The sequence below is a fragment of the Lepisma saccharinum genome, chromosome 8 (assembly GCF_977018435.1).
Source record: "Lepisma saccharinum chromosome 8, izLepSacc3.1, whole genome shotgun sequence".
Taxonomy (NCBI): Eukaryota; Metazoa; Arthropoda; class Insecta; order Zygentoma; family Lepismatidae; genus Lepisma; species Lepisma saccharinum.
In genome coordinates this window covers 35,295,578-35,309,695 of record NC_139236.1, presented here as the reverse complement: position 1 = coordinate 35,309,695, position 14,118 = coordinate 35,295,578, and positions in this window count along the sequence as shown.

Sequence of the window (14,118 nt, the reverse complement as noted above, 5' to 3'; positions counted from 1 at the left end):
ATTGTTCATCTTTCCTGGATGCGGGAAATTGCACAAGGTTCCTTTGCGGCGAGAATGTTCTTCGAGGTCGAACGCGACGAAGGATGTTTGCAACGAAATCGGGCACTTTCACTTTCTTAGGACGTCGCGTATCCTCTCTTCTCACAAGCGTCGGCTGTACGTTCTCACGCGCCGGTCTGGAATATATCTTGTGTGTCGGGCATCAATCAAACGTCGTCCTGGAATCATCTCTCTCCCTCTCTCATTGGGCTTCTGTCGGGCGTTGATCTGGAATCATCCTTCTCTCTCTCTCTGGTACCGGGCTTCTGTTGGGCATCGAACTGGAATCGTCCTTCTGGGCGTCGGACAATTGTTGGGCTTCGCGGCATTGCGCGTCGGTGGTGTCGGTTTTGGCGTTGGCTGGCTTCACCGGATGGTGGTGGTGAATCGTTGCGGACGTCGGAGAATGCGACAGCCCCCTTTTTCTATCTTTTTAGCCAGCCATCTTTATGGTAGTTCACGCTTGGTAAAAAACAAACTACCGCGAAATGCTTCACAGAATAAAGCACCCACTGGTAAACAAAGTCGACGGAGACAAAACAATAGTCACGCGGGAGTGTAGCGTGGAGATGCTCTCTCTCTACAAAATCCGGACAAAACTGTGTGGTGAACTCGGAGTCCTGCAGATTTATATCAGATTCAAAATTGTCCGTTGAAAAGGCGTTAGGATGGCTATGAAATGCCGACCCCGGCTCATTGTCTCGAAACATGGTCACGGGGCGTGTCTTCTGTTCTTGCTAGCGTGGGCTCTAGCTGAGTATCATGGTCATCCGTGAAGAGTAGTTTGCCCTCCCGCGGCGAATCCTCTGTTGGTCCTGACGAAAATAAATCCATCCTTTCTCCGTGACGAGCCGCTTCGGTGCAAATATGCCATGTACTTTGCCCTGTTGACAGTTCGGCTGTCACTCAGAAAAACCCGTTTCCCAACTCCCGATGTCTGGCTCGGATACTAATTTTACCACATATGCATTGCAAATATTCAGATAACATAAACCAAACTTCACACTTTACATTTAACCATAATATGATTACATAAACAAATTGATTAATATTGAACGGTGATTTTTGACATATCACTGGATACCGTGATGCCACAAGCCAGCAGTACAAGATGGAATTTCCATTCGAGATCAGTTTTCACCATTAAAGAGCATTTCACAGAACTGTATTGCACTTTTAATGAAATTATCGATGATGATGGCGGTGTATGGGACAATGAAACTGTGAACTGCGCAGTAGGACTCAAGAGATGAATGGATGATCCAATTTTTGTGTATCTGCTCTGTGTTCTCGAAGCTTGTTTTGTATACATTGAACCTCTTTTCACACTCCTACAGTCATCTACATATGCTGTCATCAACATAGAAAACCTAAGGAACGAAAATTTTGTTGAGAGTTGCATTGAGAACAGCATGGTCTTGAGTGGAAATCTGATATGTGATGCTAAGAAGAAACACTTTGACGGTACTGGGTTTTGAAATTATAGATTCTCAAACAACTAAAATGAAATGCCGATTTGAAGATCTTCCTCATATAAATTTCATTGGTGTATGAAAATAAATTTAGAGACTATAGCGAAACATTTCCCCAGGACAAAATAGATAGCTTAGTAAAGCATTATAAATTCTTTGATACCAACCAACTACAAAACTAACTTCATAATGTGTATGCAGCTGAAACAAAATATTTGGCTCCTAAAGATCTGAAATATTTTGTTGCAAATGGTCTAGATTCAGTCTTATCAGGAAGTAACAAAACTACTCCGCTTAGTGCTGACCATAACAACCACTTCAGCAAGGAGTGAACGAAGTATGAACACCCTGAAGAGGATCAAAACCTATCTTAGGAATTCCATGAACAACAATCGCCTGTCATGCTTGAATTCTTTGGCAATTGAGAAGTCCTTATTAGGTGAACTTTTATCAGAGTCAGCATTTCTTGAGAGGGTTACAGACATCTTTGCAGAAAAGAAGGTTGGATCTAGTGTACAAGCTTGTGTAAGGTAAGTTATTTTAATTTATTTCATATGTAATATATTTTTATGCTTCTAAAAATGTTATTTTGTACCGAGAATTATAATATAGACGTGTACGGTACTTATACTTGCATGTGTCACAAGTTTGTGATTTGTATTATTCGTATTATGCCCACAAAAAGATCTTGGTGTTACCATCCGAAATGGTCATGCTACGCAACTGGTGATCTTTCTTGTTTGGACATGTAATAATATAATATGAATATCACAATTCATTTCTTATACAAGGTCCGCCCATAAAGAACCCGAACTGTCAAAAAGAAAAAAGAACCAATCCAAATAAAAACGTACTATATTCTGGCATACTGCAAAAAGCTATATCTAAACTTCCCGTCAGTACATGTTTCAACCTGTTGCAGGCAGTCGATATCGGGGCAAGCGTGCGTCAGATGCAGGTCGTGTGCAGGCGGTGTACAAAATACGCGCACCAATATGGAACAAGTTACAGTATAAAGCGTTGTTACAAATTGGGTAAATCGTTTACCGAAACGTTACAGATGATACGGGCAGTGTATGGTAAGATGAAACCTGGTGTTTACAATATGACCCCGAAACAAAAAGAGTGAGCAGTGGAAAGGACAGTTCTCGCCCGTAAAGAAGAAAGCACGGATGTCGAAATCGAAGACAAAGGTGCTGCTGATCGATTTTTTTATTCCCAAGGACTGATCCACCATGAATTTGTCCCTGTAAACCAAACAATGAATTAGTGGTATTGCAAGGAAGTGCTTGGTCGACTCAGAAACAGGATGAAGCGGGTTAGGAACTTAGGAAGGACCTCTGTGATTCTGGCCAATGGTTTCTGTTACACGATAATGCTCGGCCTCATACCGCATTGTCTGTACGTATAACAATACCTTGCTAAGCATTTGGTGACAGTGATCAATCACCCTCCATATTCTCCGGACTTATCACCTGCTGATTTTTCCTTTTTCCCAAGCTTAAGATGGCTATGAAAGATCGAAGATTTGACGACGTCGCGGACATTAAATTAAATGTTACGCGTATTTTGCGAACACTTACTGTCAATCGGGGTTGGCATGTTCAAAACAAAAGTGTTTAAAACAACTTGTTTTAAACGTTTAAAACACACGGTTTTGTTTTATTTTCAAATATTTAAAACATTGTGTTTAAAACATGTTTTTTTCAGACTTGTTTAAAACACATTTTGATATTTGATAGTTTGTGGTTATGTGCGTGCTTTGTAACTTTGTATTTTCATTCATTCCGTTCGCCTTGTAATCAAGGGGTCCCAGGTTCGATACCCGGTGGAGACACATAGTGGTTCGGATCCCACTTTAAACTGTAGGTCCAGTCCCGATTAGCCTTACTGTGCATAAAGTGGACTTTAAAACAACAAATCAACAATCATTCATTCGGTGTAATTTTGTTTATTATGCACAAAAATCTGTTGAGTGTCTGAAAATGTATAATCAGTTAACAAAGAAACATATCGTGATGAGTACCCGTGGGCCTCTTTAAAACGTCTGGGTATGTTTTTTTTTTTACAAGTGTTTAAAAAAAATTAATATTGAATACTATAAGGATAAAACAGTTTTGTTCCTCACTGCATACAGTTGTTAATGTCAATATTTTGTTGCATTCACGAAAAAATGTCATATTCCGAAAAACAGAGTAGCTACGACGTGGATAGAGTAAGGCGTGGCAACTTTGCATTACTTGAAGCTTCTTTGAACAGCCTACATGCGAGTTTTAACTTTCAAGATTAACAAAAAGAAGTATTTTAAGGAGTTAATCAAGCGATTACATTATAACGAGAAACATAGTCCTTTTTTGGATTATTAACAGATTCCTTATTAATCATTATTCTTAGAATATAAGTATTCTTGACATTATGTTTTAAACGTTTTATTTGTTTAAAACATGTTTTTTTTCAGTTCTTGTTTAAGAAAACTACTTTTTTTAAATATAAAGAATTAAAAAAAATTGCCAACCCTGATTCCAGTGCCATCTTCGGGAAATGGCTGAACTACAGATTAATTACGTCCCATAGAAAAAGATTGGATACATGGACGTCAGAACCGGGAGGGCCAACTTGCCCCCCCCCTATTCGTCAACGAGGGGGGCAACAAAGATGAGACTATATTTTTCTAACTTATTCTTAATTCTGAAGAAATTTTGAGAAAATATTTTTGCACTCGTTAAATGAACATGGACTCAAGTTTCTGCTAACAGCAAGAACAGGAAGTACGTGATTGACAGATCCCTACATAGATTATGAATAGCAGTTTGGTCTCTTCAAATAAAGTGGAACGTGAATTGTCTCTTCCCCTTAAGAATTTGCTACTTCTGTTTCGAGTTCCACCAGTTTTTGTACAGGTGCGCTCGCTTGTTTGTTTTAAACATGTTCAGGGCTGATGGCTTAGTTTTAGACCGTTCATTCTTATGTTGGCGGGTGATTTATTTTTACGTTGGGAGGTTAGTTTTAGGTGGCAAGGTCGAGGCATGATCGATATTTTAAACTTCTCGGGAGGGGGGAGGGGATAAATCGTCTATCTCGCCTTCAGTCTTAGGTTCTTCTCTCAAATCTGAAACATCTGAGAAGTGCCCATTGATTTGAAAAGACATGTAAAGTTCAGACTGATTTAATTCAAATGCAATACCAGGTACCTAGCTGCTGTGATAATTATCAAAACATATAATTTTGAAGCTGTTGGCTAGTGTAAAGCTAGTGGCGACTTGCCCCATATTTGACTGACATCTCGGCCCTCTCCAACCATGCACTGTATTTGAAAGTCTTCGTTGCAAACCTTTAGCCTAGAAATGCTCTAAAATTACTCATAGTTTCATTTCTTAATCTTAATCTCTGAATAACAGTCTGGGATTTGAAAATATCAGTAAAAGGTGAAGAATAGAATAGTTTCTGTACGCCATTTTTGAGGCAGGAATTTTTATATGTTGAAATATGAAAAATATAGCACTTACAAAATAAACTAAATCTATCATTAAATTATTTCCTTTTAACTCTTTCATTCTTATAATTCTTCTTTAGTATGCGACGTTTTTGTCAAAATTATACTAAGCTTTATAAAATGATGAAAACACGGCCACGGCAACTTTCTTTGCAACTCATCGATCAGAAATCTTCAGAAACCTGGATTTTCTCAATACGTTTGCATGTATCCTTCGCCCCCTTTTAAAAGTAGCGCGTTTTCAGTTATGTTACTAATCATTAAAGGAATATCTCAAGGCCATTATGCCTCACTGCATGCGAAGATCGAATACCAGGCAGGGATGGAAATTTGCTGTAATTATCGTAAGATATAATATTTATCTTCTCATGTATTAAACGCTGTTTAATGGAATTATAAGTAATAAAATAATCCGTAATAGAGGCCTTTGCTCTTATCTCTTATGAGTCTTCTCCACTATAGATATTCATTATTTATATAATAAATATAACAATAAAATAAAATAAGCTATTTAATAATAATTACTATACGGTATATATATATATATATATATATATAGGGTGAAGAGATTGTAAAAACTCGTTGATGGATTTGTCAACCAACCCCCACCCCCCCGGTCCAAAATAAGTACCGGCGTTCCTGATTGAATACCAAGCGTAATTTTAATATACTTGATTCCAGCGCCATCATCAGGAAATGGCTGAACTACAGATTATTTACGTTCCATAGAATAAGATTGATTACCTCCAGGTTAAAGAGGATAATATTAACATAGTTGATTCCAGCCCCATCGTCGGGAAACGGCTGAACTACAGATTACTTGCGTCCCATAGAATAAAACCCCTATCACACGGAACTGGGTTTCTAGTAGGAATGCCCTAGTTGGCGCTGAACCAGGGACGTAGCTAGGATGATCAGTTCGGGGGACCCAAAACTTAAGATTTTTTTCTATCAAACCATTAAAAACTAACAAACTATTAATATACCATATAGCCTACATAAGTATATGTGTGTGTGTGTGTGTATATATATATATATATATATATATATATATATAATCTTGTTGGAAGAGAACATTATTTTCTCCTGTAGCCCCCAAAAAATTACGGATATAGACTCGCGAAATCCATGGCCATTATTCGGGAATCTAAATGCAGAATGAACTTATTAACTTAATGGCATCTAGACAGTCTTTCAAAATCCATGTATTTTCTCTTATGTCAGATTTTTGAGACACCAAGAACAATGTCATTAGTCCTTACTCCTTAGATTTGTAAATTTGCTCGAAGAAAATTGAGAAGTAGAGAAAACCCTCTTCCGTGGGTTTAGATATAAAAGGGTGCTGGTATTATGTGTACTACAAGTATGACAACGGTGTGAAAATGAAATGTTTGTGTAATGAGTTCAAGATAGGCATCCCATGTATATTGTTTATATAAGAATCGAATCCGGCGGCCTTTAGTGCAAGGCGACACCCTTAACCACTATTATATGGGACATTTACGAGTCTTTTGTGGCGTCGTACTGTACACATTGGAGAATAATGACGATATATATGAAATTTTATGTACACATCTAGTTTCTTAAAACTAATCTGCTTTACGCGTGCAAAACTGAATATACGATGGCAATAGAAACAACAAAATTCTCGCATGCTCAAATTATTGCGCTCTAGTCTTTCAAGGTTCGATCCCTGGTAGAAACTCCAAAATTTCTGTGATGGCCAAACATCGTGAGGACAATTGAGAAGCTACTTGAAATCAATATGTACGAGGGTGGTTCAGCATGCTCCGCCCCTGACATAGAAGGAACCCTCGTAGGAAAACCAAATCACTGTCACTTTTCAACATAGTCCCCTGCAACATTAACACACTTTTCCAATCGGCCTTCCAGTGCTTCAATCCTAGCAGAAAAAAAAATATTTTGGTTGGTCCTGCAACCAAGCATTCACAACATCCATAACCTCGGAATCACTGGCAAAATATTTTCCACAAAGGTGTTTCTCCATGTTCGGGAACCGGTGGAAGTCACTGGGAGCCAGATCTGGAGAATAAGGGGCATGAGGGACAATTTCAAACCCTGCTGCATGAATTGCAGCCACCGCAACTTGGGAGGTGTGGGCGGGAGCATTGTCACAATGGAACAACACACCACGGGCGAACATTCCGCGGCGTTTCTCCTTGATGGCAGTACGTAATTATTCAATTAGGGTTGCAAAATAAACACCTGTGATTGTCTTTCCCTGTTGGAGATGATCTATCAAAAGGATTCCTTCTGCATCCCAGAACACAAATGCCATTACTTTGCCCTTTGATGGTTGAACCTTGAATTTCTTTGGGGGTGGAGAATGGGGGTGTTTCCATTGCATGCTTTGGCGTTTACTTTCGGGATCGAAGTGGTGAACCCACGTTTCATCCATTGTAACAAATCTCTTCAGAAACTTTGGCTTGTCAGCCTTTATTGTCCGCAACAGGTTCTGACTTGTCACACGACGTGTCCTCTTTTGGTTGACCGTCAGCATTCTCGGGACTCAATGTGCAGAGATTTTTTCCATTAACAAATGATGAAAAATTGAATGCACACTGCCAGTTGAAATGCCACATGTGTCTGCTATATGGCGGACAGTCACTCGCCGGTCTCCCAAAATCAAGTCATGCACTTTTGTAATCATTTCTGCTGTGGTCACCATTGCAGATGAGCCACCACCATGCTCATCTTCACAGGTCTGCCGACCACATTTAAATTCACGGCACCATCTCTTCACTGGATCACATGAGTTGCTAGAGTCTCCTAGAGTTCCCACCATATCTGCATGGATGTCTTTCGGTGTTAGATTTTTCTTGAGTAAATATTTTATCACTGCTCGGACCTCAGATTTTTCCATTGTATCACATGTGGCTACATTTCTTACTGATCATCAACGTGTAACAAAGAGAGAAATTGTTGTAAATTGTTGAAACTTTGTGGATATTCGTCTAAAGAATGAACAATGTTACATATAAAATTACAGATCTCTATTTTCAATGGAAATGGGTCAGGGGCGGAGCATACTGAACCACCCTCGTAAGCGAATTCCACTCTCAAAACTAGATGGGACTCGATGTGATGACCACACGTCACCGAATGGAAAAACACTTCGGAGGCTTTGTCCTTCAAAATTAATTTGACTGAATAACTGTAGTTTTCATTAGAGGACCTAAACATGGCTTTTTTGCACAGTATAATGTTTTCTTTCACCCTACTTTTATAGTTTTTCATTCAAAGGATTCCACTTCCGAAGCATAAGCATGACACACTACGAAACCAGAGGTCCAAGGTTCGGACCTTGCACAGGTGTGGTTGCATCATGTCTCGCATCGCTATTCCTTCGGATCATCATTCAATCTCATCGTCGTATTTAACCCAAGAGGTAGAAAAGCGGCGTAAAATAACGAAATAGAAATTATTGATTGACTTGGTTCATTTTACTTTACTTTTCTGACACTTTTTGGCTAATCGTGAAGATGATAATGAGTTAAGATTAACTTGATGAAAGAACAATCACGAAGAAGACACATTCTCAGGCCGGGATTCGAACACGGGACATTCTGCTTCATAGCGTAACCTGCTAACCACTCCACCACGGAGTTGTCGGCCCAAATAGTAATGAAAATTAGGAAATGCCGTCTTGAATTTGCAGGAACCGAGTTCACCAGCAAGGGCAAAAGATTTTCGCTCCCACTAGGATAGACAAATAACAGAAAATGCTTGATAAGTAATTTGGCTCTCCATATTTCGTGATATTATTATGTAAGTAACTATTATTCGCTATATAACTTTGGATTAATTTTATATGTATGTCAACTTCCGCCAAAGCACTAAGCAGCAGCCACAGCGTCTGCATTTGCGGGTGGAGGCCAGAGTTGTTAAAGGTCCAGGAATTTAAAAAAAATTCAATTCCCATCCAGGAGAGAAAATCAGCAAGCGTAAATGGGTTCTGGACCGTAAGGAACCTCTTCATCTGTAACATTTTCAATTTGGTTCATGATATTTTTTTTTCAAATGAATTTAATTTCGGTCCAGGAACCTTATTTCCTGAAGAATTTAAATACGGTCAAGGAACATTTTTTTTCCGGATAAGTTTAAATAGGGTCAAAATTCCGTATTGAAATGAAACAATTTGCAACTTGGTACGTATTTAGATTGTTCGAGAGAAAAGGTTCCGGTCCTATAACGGAATCCTATAGAACAAATTAGAATGTATGCGTTCCCTAAACTTTAACAATCCCAGGGTTGTTAATGGTCCAGGTATTGTAAATAAATTCATTTCACATCCTGGAGAGAAAACCAGCAAGTGTAAATGGGTTCTAGGCCTCAATTCGGTTCAGGAACCTTTTTTCCGTATGAATTTAAATACGGTGCAGGAACTCTTTTTTCGGTAAAATTTAAATACGGTCCAGGAACCTTGTTTTGCGGGTTAATTTTAACAATCTCCAAGAACCTTTTTTCCAGGATCAATTAAAATTTGGCGCAGGAATATTTTCCGGATCAATTTAAATACGATCCAGTATCCTTTTCTAATGGAACAATACACTACTAGGACCGAATTTAAATTGTGCGAGAAGAAAGGTTCCGGTCCTGCAACGGAACCCAATAAAACCCATAGAAGTTATGGGTAGACGGACCTTTGACAACCCTGGTAGAGGCTAAATGAAGAAAAATCACAAAATATGCAGAATTTTGAAACGTATTATTTCTAGAGCATGCAAACTACTATATAAAGTTGACTACATACCTCGTTTCCTTCCTTAATTGAAATGTGACTTATTCTTCATCCCATGTGAGATCAACTGCCCCGGGAGTCAAACGCGGTCTCCTGTGTGGTAGTCGGACACCAATTTAGAAAGTCAATGTGCTGGATATTTGGTCGATCAGTCGATCCTACTTCATTTTTTTTGGACAGGAAAACGAGCTGGCAGCTTCACACTCGAAATTTCACTTCGCCTACCCCAGTGGCGGAGTGGTTAGCACATCGTGCTACGATGCCAGGTGTGCCGGGTTCGAAATCCGGACTGAGCTTGGGTGTTTGTTGTGTCCATTGATCAATTTAATCATATCATCACTCATCCCCATCTTCGCAATTAGCCAAATGTAGCAGAAGAGCAAAGTAAAATGAACCAAATTAATCGAAATTTCACTCGCAATGCATGAAAATGAGATCTCAAGCACTCCGTGATCCTACCGGAATCTCACGTTTACAGAAGCTAATTATGAAACCACTTCTTGGATCAAACTGTTCTTCGAACTAGCTGACAGTCATCAATTGTCGACCAATCAACATAGTAGGGTAAAAAGAAGCAGATGTTTCTTGAAAATGAGTGGAAAATTACCAAGGAAGGATATAAACTCGATACATTACAAAGGCCTTTGCCTTCATTGCAGGTTATGAGCACAAGGGTTGAGGAAGGAACCGCGACATCTTTGTCATTCATCTCCGTCAGAAAAGGGACAAACAGTAGAATTTTCTCTCTTGCAATTTGAAAAGCCTATGTCCATGCTGAACCATAAAGTAATTAACCCAGAAAGTTCTATCTACCTGCAGTGCGTTTCGGCGCGGCCGATAACCAGAGACAGATGAAGAGAAGATTTTGTGGGAGGGGGTGACCTGGCTTAGGCCCCCTGGTGTGCATGAAGGAAAAGTGTGTTTTCAAAAGGTCCCCGACTTCCCAGAAAGGGACGGCCCATAAAATCACTACATTTCCTACCAATGCAGCCGTTTGTGTTCAACCAAAGTGTATGTCACCGTAGGATCCGAGCGCTTCGAGTTCTGTCGGTTGCGGGACTTCTTGGGTCTTTTGTCAACATGGTGCCAATCACAGTTTCTTTCTGCCAAGGTCGTTGCACTTATGAATCGGCTCTTCAGCTTGAGTGGCAAAATACATGTTCTACGGAGGAAAGTTGCATCGGAAAATTACCTTCTTAAATACGATGAAACCTGTAAAACATCCACAGATATTTATTCGGGGGTGGTCCCTCTGACAAAACATCAATATTCTCCAAATTCTTCGAACGGACTGTGTAAAACATTGCAATACTCCAAAAACTGAACCTGCTCTGCAACACAAGGAAAATACCTCATTTAGCAATGAATGTGTCTTTGTTAAGTTGGTAAGTTCAGTATTGCACTACATTTTAAATAATGCTGATTGAATAAATCAATAAAATTTGTTAAATGACAACGACTCCTTACCAAAAGAATATAATTATTCTTTACGGATATCCCCTATAACGGTTGGGGGTTCGACGTGCTGACACCACGTCACACCATTACTTGTTAAAGATTTCCACGCCTCTAGGTAGGATTGTGGGAGGGAGACTAGCAGTCAGGAGATAGGCCAAAGCCCTTCCAGGGCTGTCGAACCACGGGTTATTATATTTATAGGTGCTTAAATATATGTGCAACCTCACATGTCTTTCCAGTGACTTATTTCAAGGGTTGTACTTGACTCAACAAAATAAGCTCACTGTGGGAGGCAGATTCATACAAACCAAAAATACCCAAAATAATAACAATAATAATAATAATTTACTTCAAAATTACAAAAATGTATTTACTTGTTCTTGTTTAAATTTTCGATTCTTCGAAAAGTTTGTTAAAGAGTTGAGTTGAGTTGGTGTTTTTAAGTCCACTTTATGCACAGTAAGGCTAATCGGGACTGGACCTACAGTTTAAAGTAAGATCCACAACACTGTGTACCTGCACCCATGTATCGAACTGTTGACCCCTCGATTACAAGGCAACACCGCTAAAACTGCGCAATCTGGGAGGCATGATTTGTTAAGGAGGATTCTCAAAATAAGTCTTCACAATATCGAGAAAAATATGCGACTCGAGAAATCCTACAGTTTGTGAAGATAATTACATTTAACACAGTAGTGTAAGTTGATTGTTTCTAAGTAGTACTTAGTAGGTATGCATTTGTAGCCCCTTTTTTTATCAATTGAATATCAGTTTTTGACACATTTTGACAATTTTTTGTCGATGTTTTAGCGTTTAGCGATGTTTTAGTAAAATTTCCCTTTTTTCCCACCTCGTACTTGTAGGTATATCACGATCTTACGTGATATAACTTAACCTATTCATTTTTTTTTCGTGCTAAACTACACGAGAGCCTCTACGTGCTTTGACCTACTTTAGAGAGTAGTGGTAATGGACCGTTTCTGGAACCGAAAGTGAGGCTCGGTGAGGCTTGCCTTAATGGTTTTCTCTTGTAAGGCATAAGCCTCATTTTCTCGCAGTGTTGCCAACACCTTACTCGAAATAAAATCACCAAGGTTTTTCCTTGGTCTAACCTAACCTAAAGCAAGAAGCTGGCGAGCTTTTCTTTATGGATTTAACCTCAGTGGTAGCATATTTTGACGATTTTTTTTGTTGTTTTTATAGCGTTTGACGACTTTTTTCACCGCATCAATTTTTTTTTCCACTCATACTTGGTACGAATGCCACGATCTTACGTGATATAACTTAACCTATCCTTTATTTTTCTTACGAATTTTTTAAAACTGTTCCGTGACCCTCTCGTTCTTCACGTCGTACGCGAAGGACTTCTCTGCGACCAGGATGACGCTGCACACGGTGTCCTCGGGCAATGGACTGTTGAACTCGCAGACGACCTTGATGTTGGTTCGATCGTTGACCACCACCTGCATCCGCTTCGTCGTGTTGATGACGAACATCGGTCTGCGTGCTTTGAATTCGCTGGGCGTGTAGTACATGTCCACGTTTCCCTCGGTCACCCGCTTGTAAGCAGAGTACGCTTCGTAACGTTTTAGATAATCATTTTTGGTCATGTCGACCTCTGTTTGTCAAAAATTCGAAATATTTGCAATTTAACGCAGGACTTAGGAAAATTTTTGATTGATGAAAAATTGGTTCTATGACGACCTATGTTTATTTTGGTATGAGTGGACAGAGGACACCGAAACTCGACCGACACACTAAACCCGACCTTTCTACGCCTACTCTACGTCACCAAAAAAAAAAATCGACAAGGGGAGATTTTTCGATAACTCTCATGCCCGGTTCGCTCAACCATCTTTAAAACGTTCTTAACGAGTTGATAGTTAACGCATCACTAAAATCTTAGCAGCCTGTTAAACTTTTAATGTTCGCTCAAGGGATTTTATAGGCCCGTTAACTAACGACATGTTAGAGACGTTTTGCTTTGATGCCTTGCTATTCTCATACTCTGATACGAGAAATGCATCGTTTTCATTGGTTGCACCGTGGACAGTAGACTGTGCGTAAGCGGATTTGGGCTTTTTTGTATGAAATCCCAGGAACAAAAATAAATAAAGTAATGTGTACCACATAAATATATGTTTAAGAAATGAATGTTAGTTAGGTATTTACGTCCGCACACCGAAAATGTTATGTATTAGGATTAACAGTTACATTGTAATTTCGTAAGTTAGATTTAAATGAGTGCCTACCGACTGCCAATACAAGAATATATAAATAAAAACTACTGTTCTAGGTTAGGGTAATCTGTTTGAAGTTTGATAAATTTAATTATATTAAAATGGCATTGCAAAAGAGGCCTAAAGGTGGAAATGAACGTGTGTTTGCTATAATAATTTTCCTCAACAAAAGAGAACATTTCACGATATGTACACCATGCATAACTTAACTTACTGTGCCATGGCAATTAAATAATATGTAAATATTGCAAGTCACTTCTATTGCCATTGATTTGCAGTACGAATTTATAATATGAAATACGAAATGGGAAAATTATTTTTGCTGTAGAAAGAAATCGAACTATAGTGTATGTTTTGCGATGGTATGCAAATAATGTGTTCAAATCGGTTTGGGATAACCTTTCAACACAACAGCTGGCATACGCAATTTCGCCATCTTATTTCCGACACAACACAACGCGCTGTTAAGCACTTTAATGAAGCAAAAGAGTGCCTTTAGATTTAACGACGAGATTAGAGGTCTGTTAGCCTTAACGAAGGTTGGAGAAATGCCTCGATGTGCTAATGTAGCGTTAACTTGATTTAACGTTTCTTTAAAATTTAACGCGCGTTGAGCGAACCGGGCATCACTGTTTCCAAAATACTTAGGTTTTT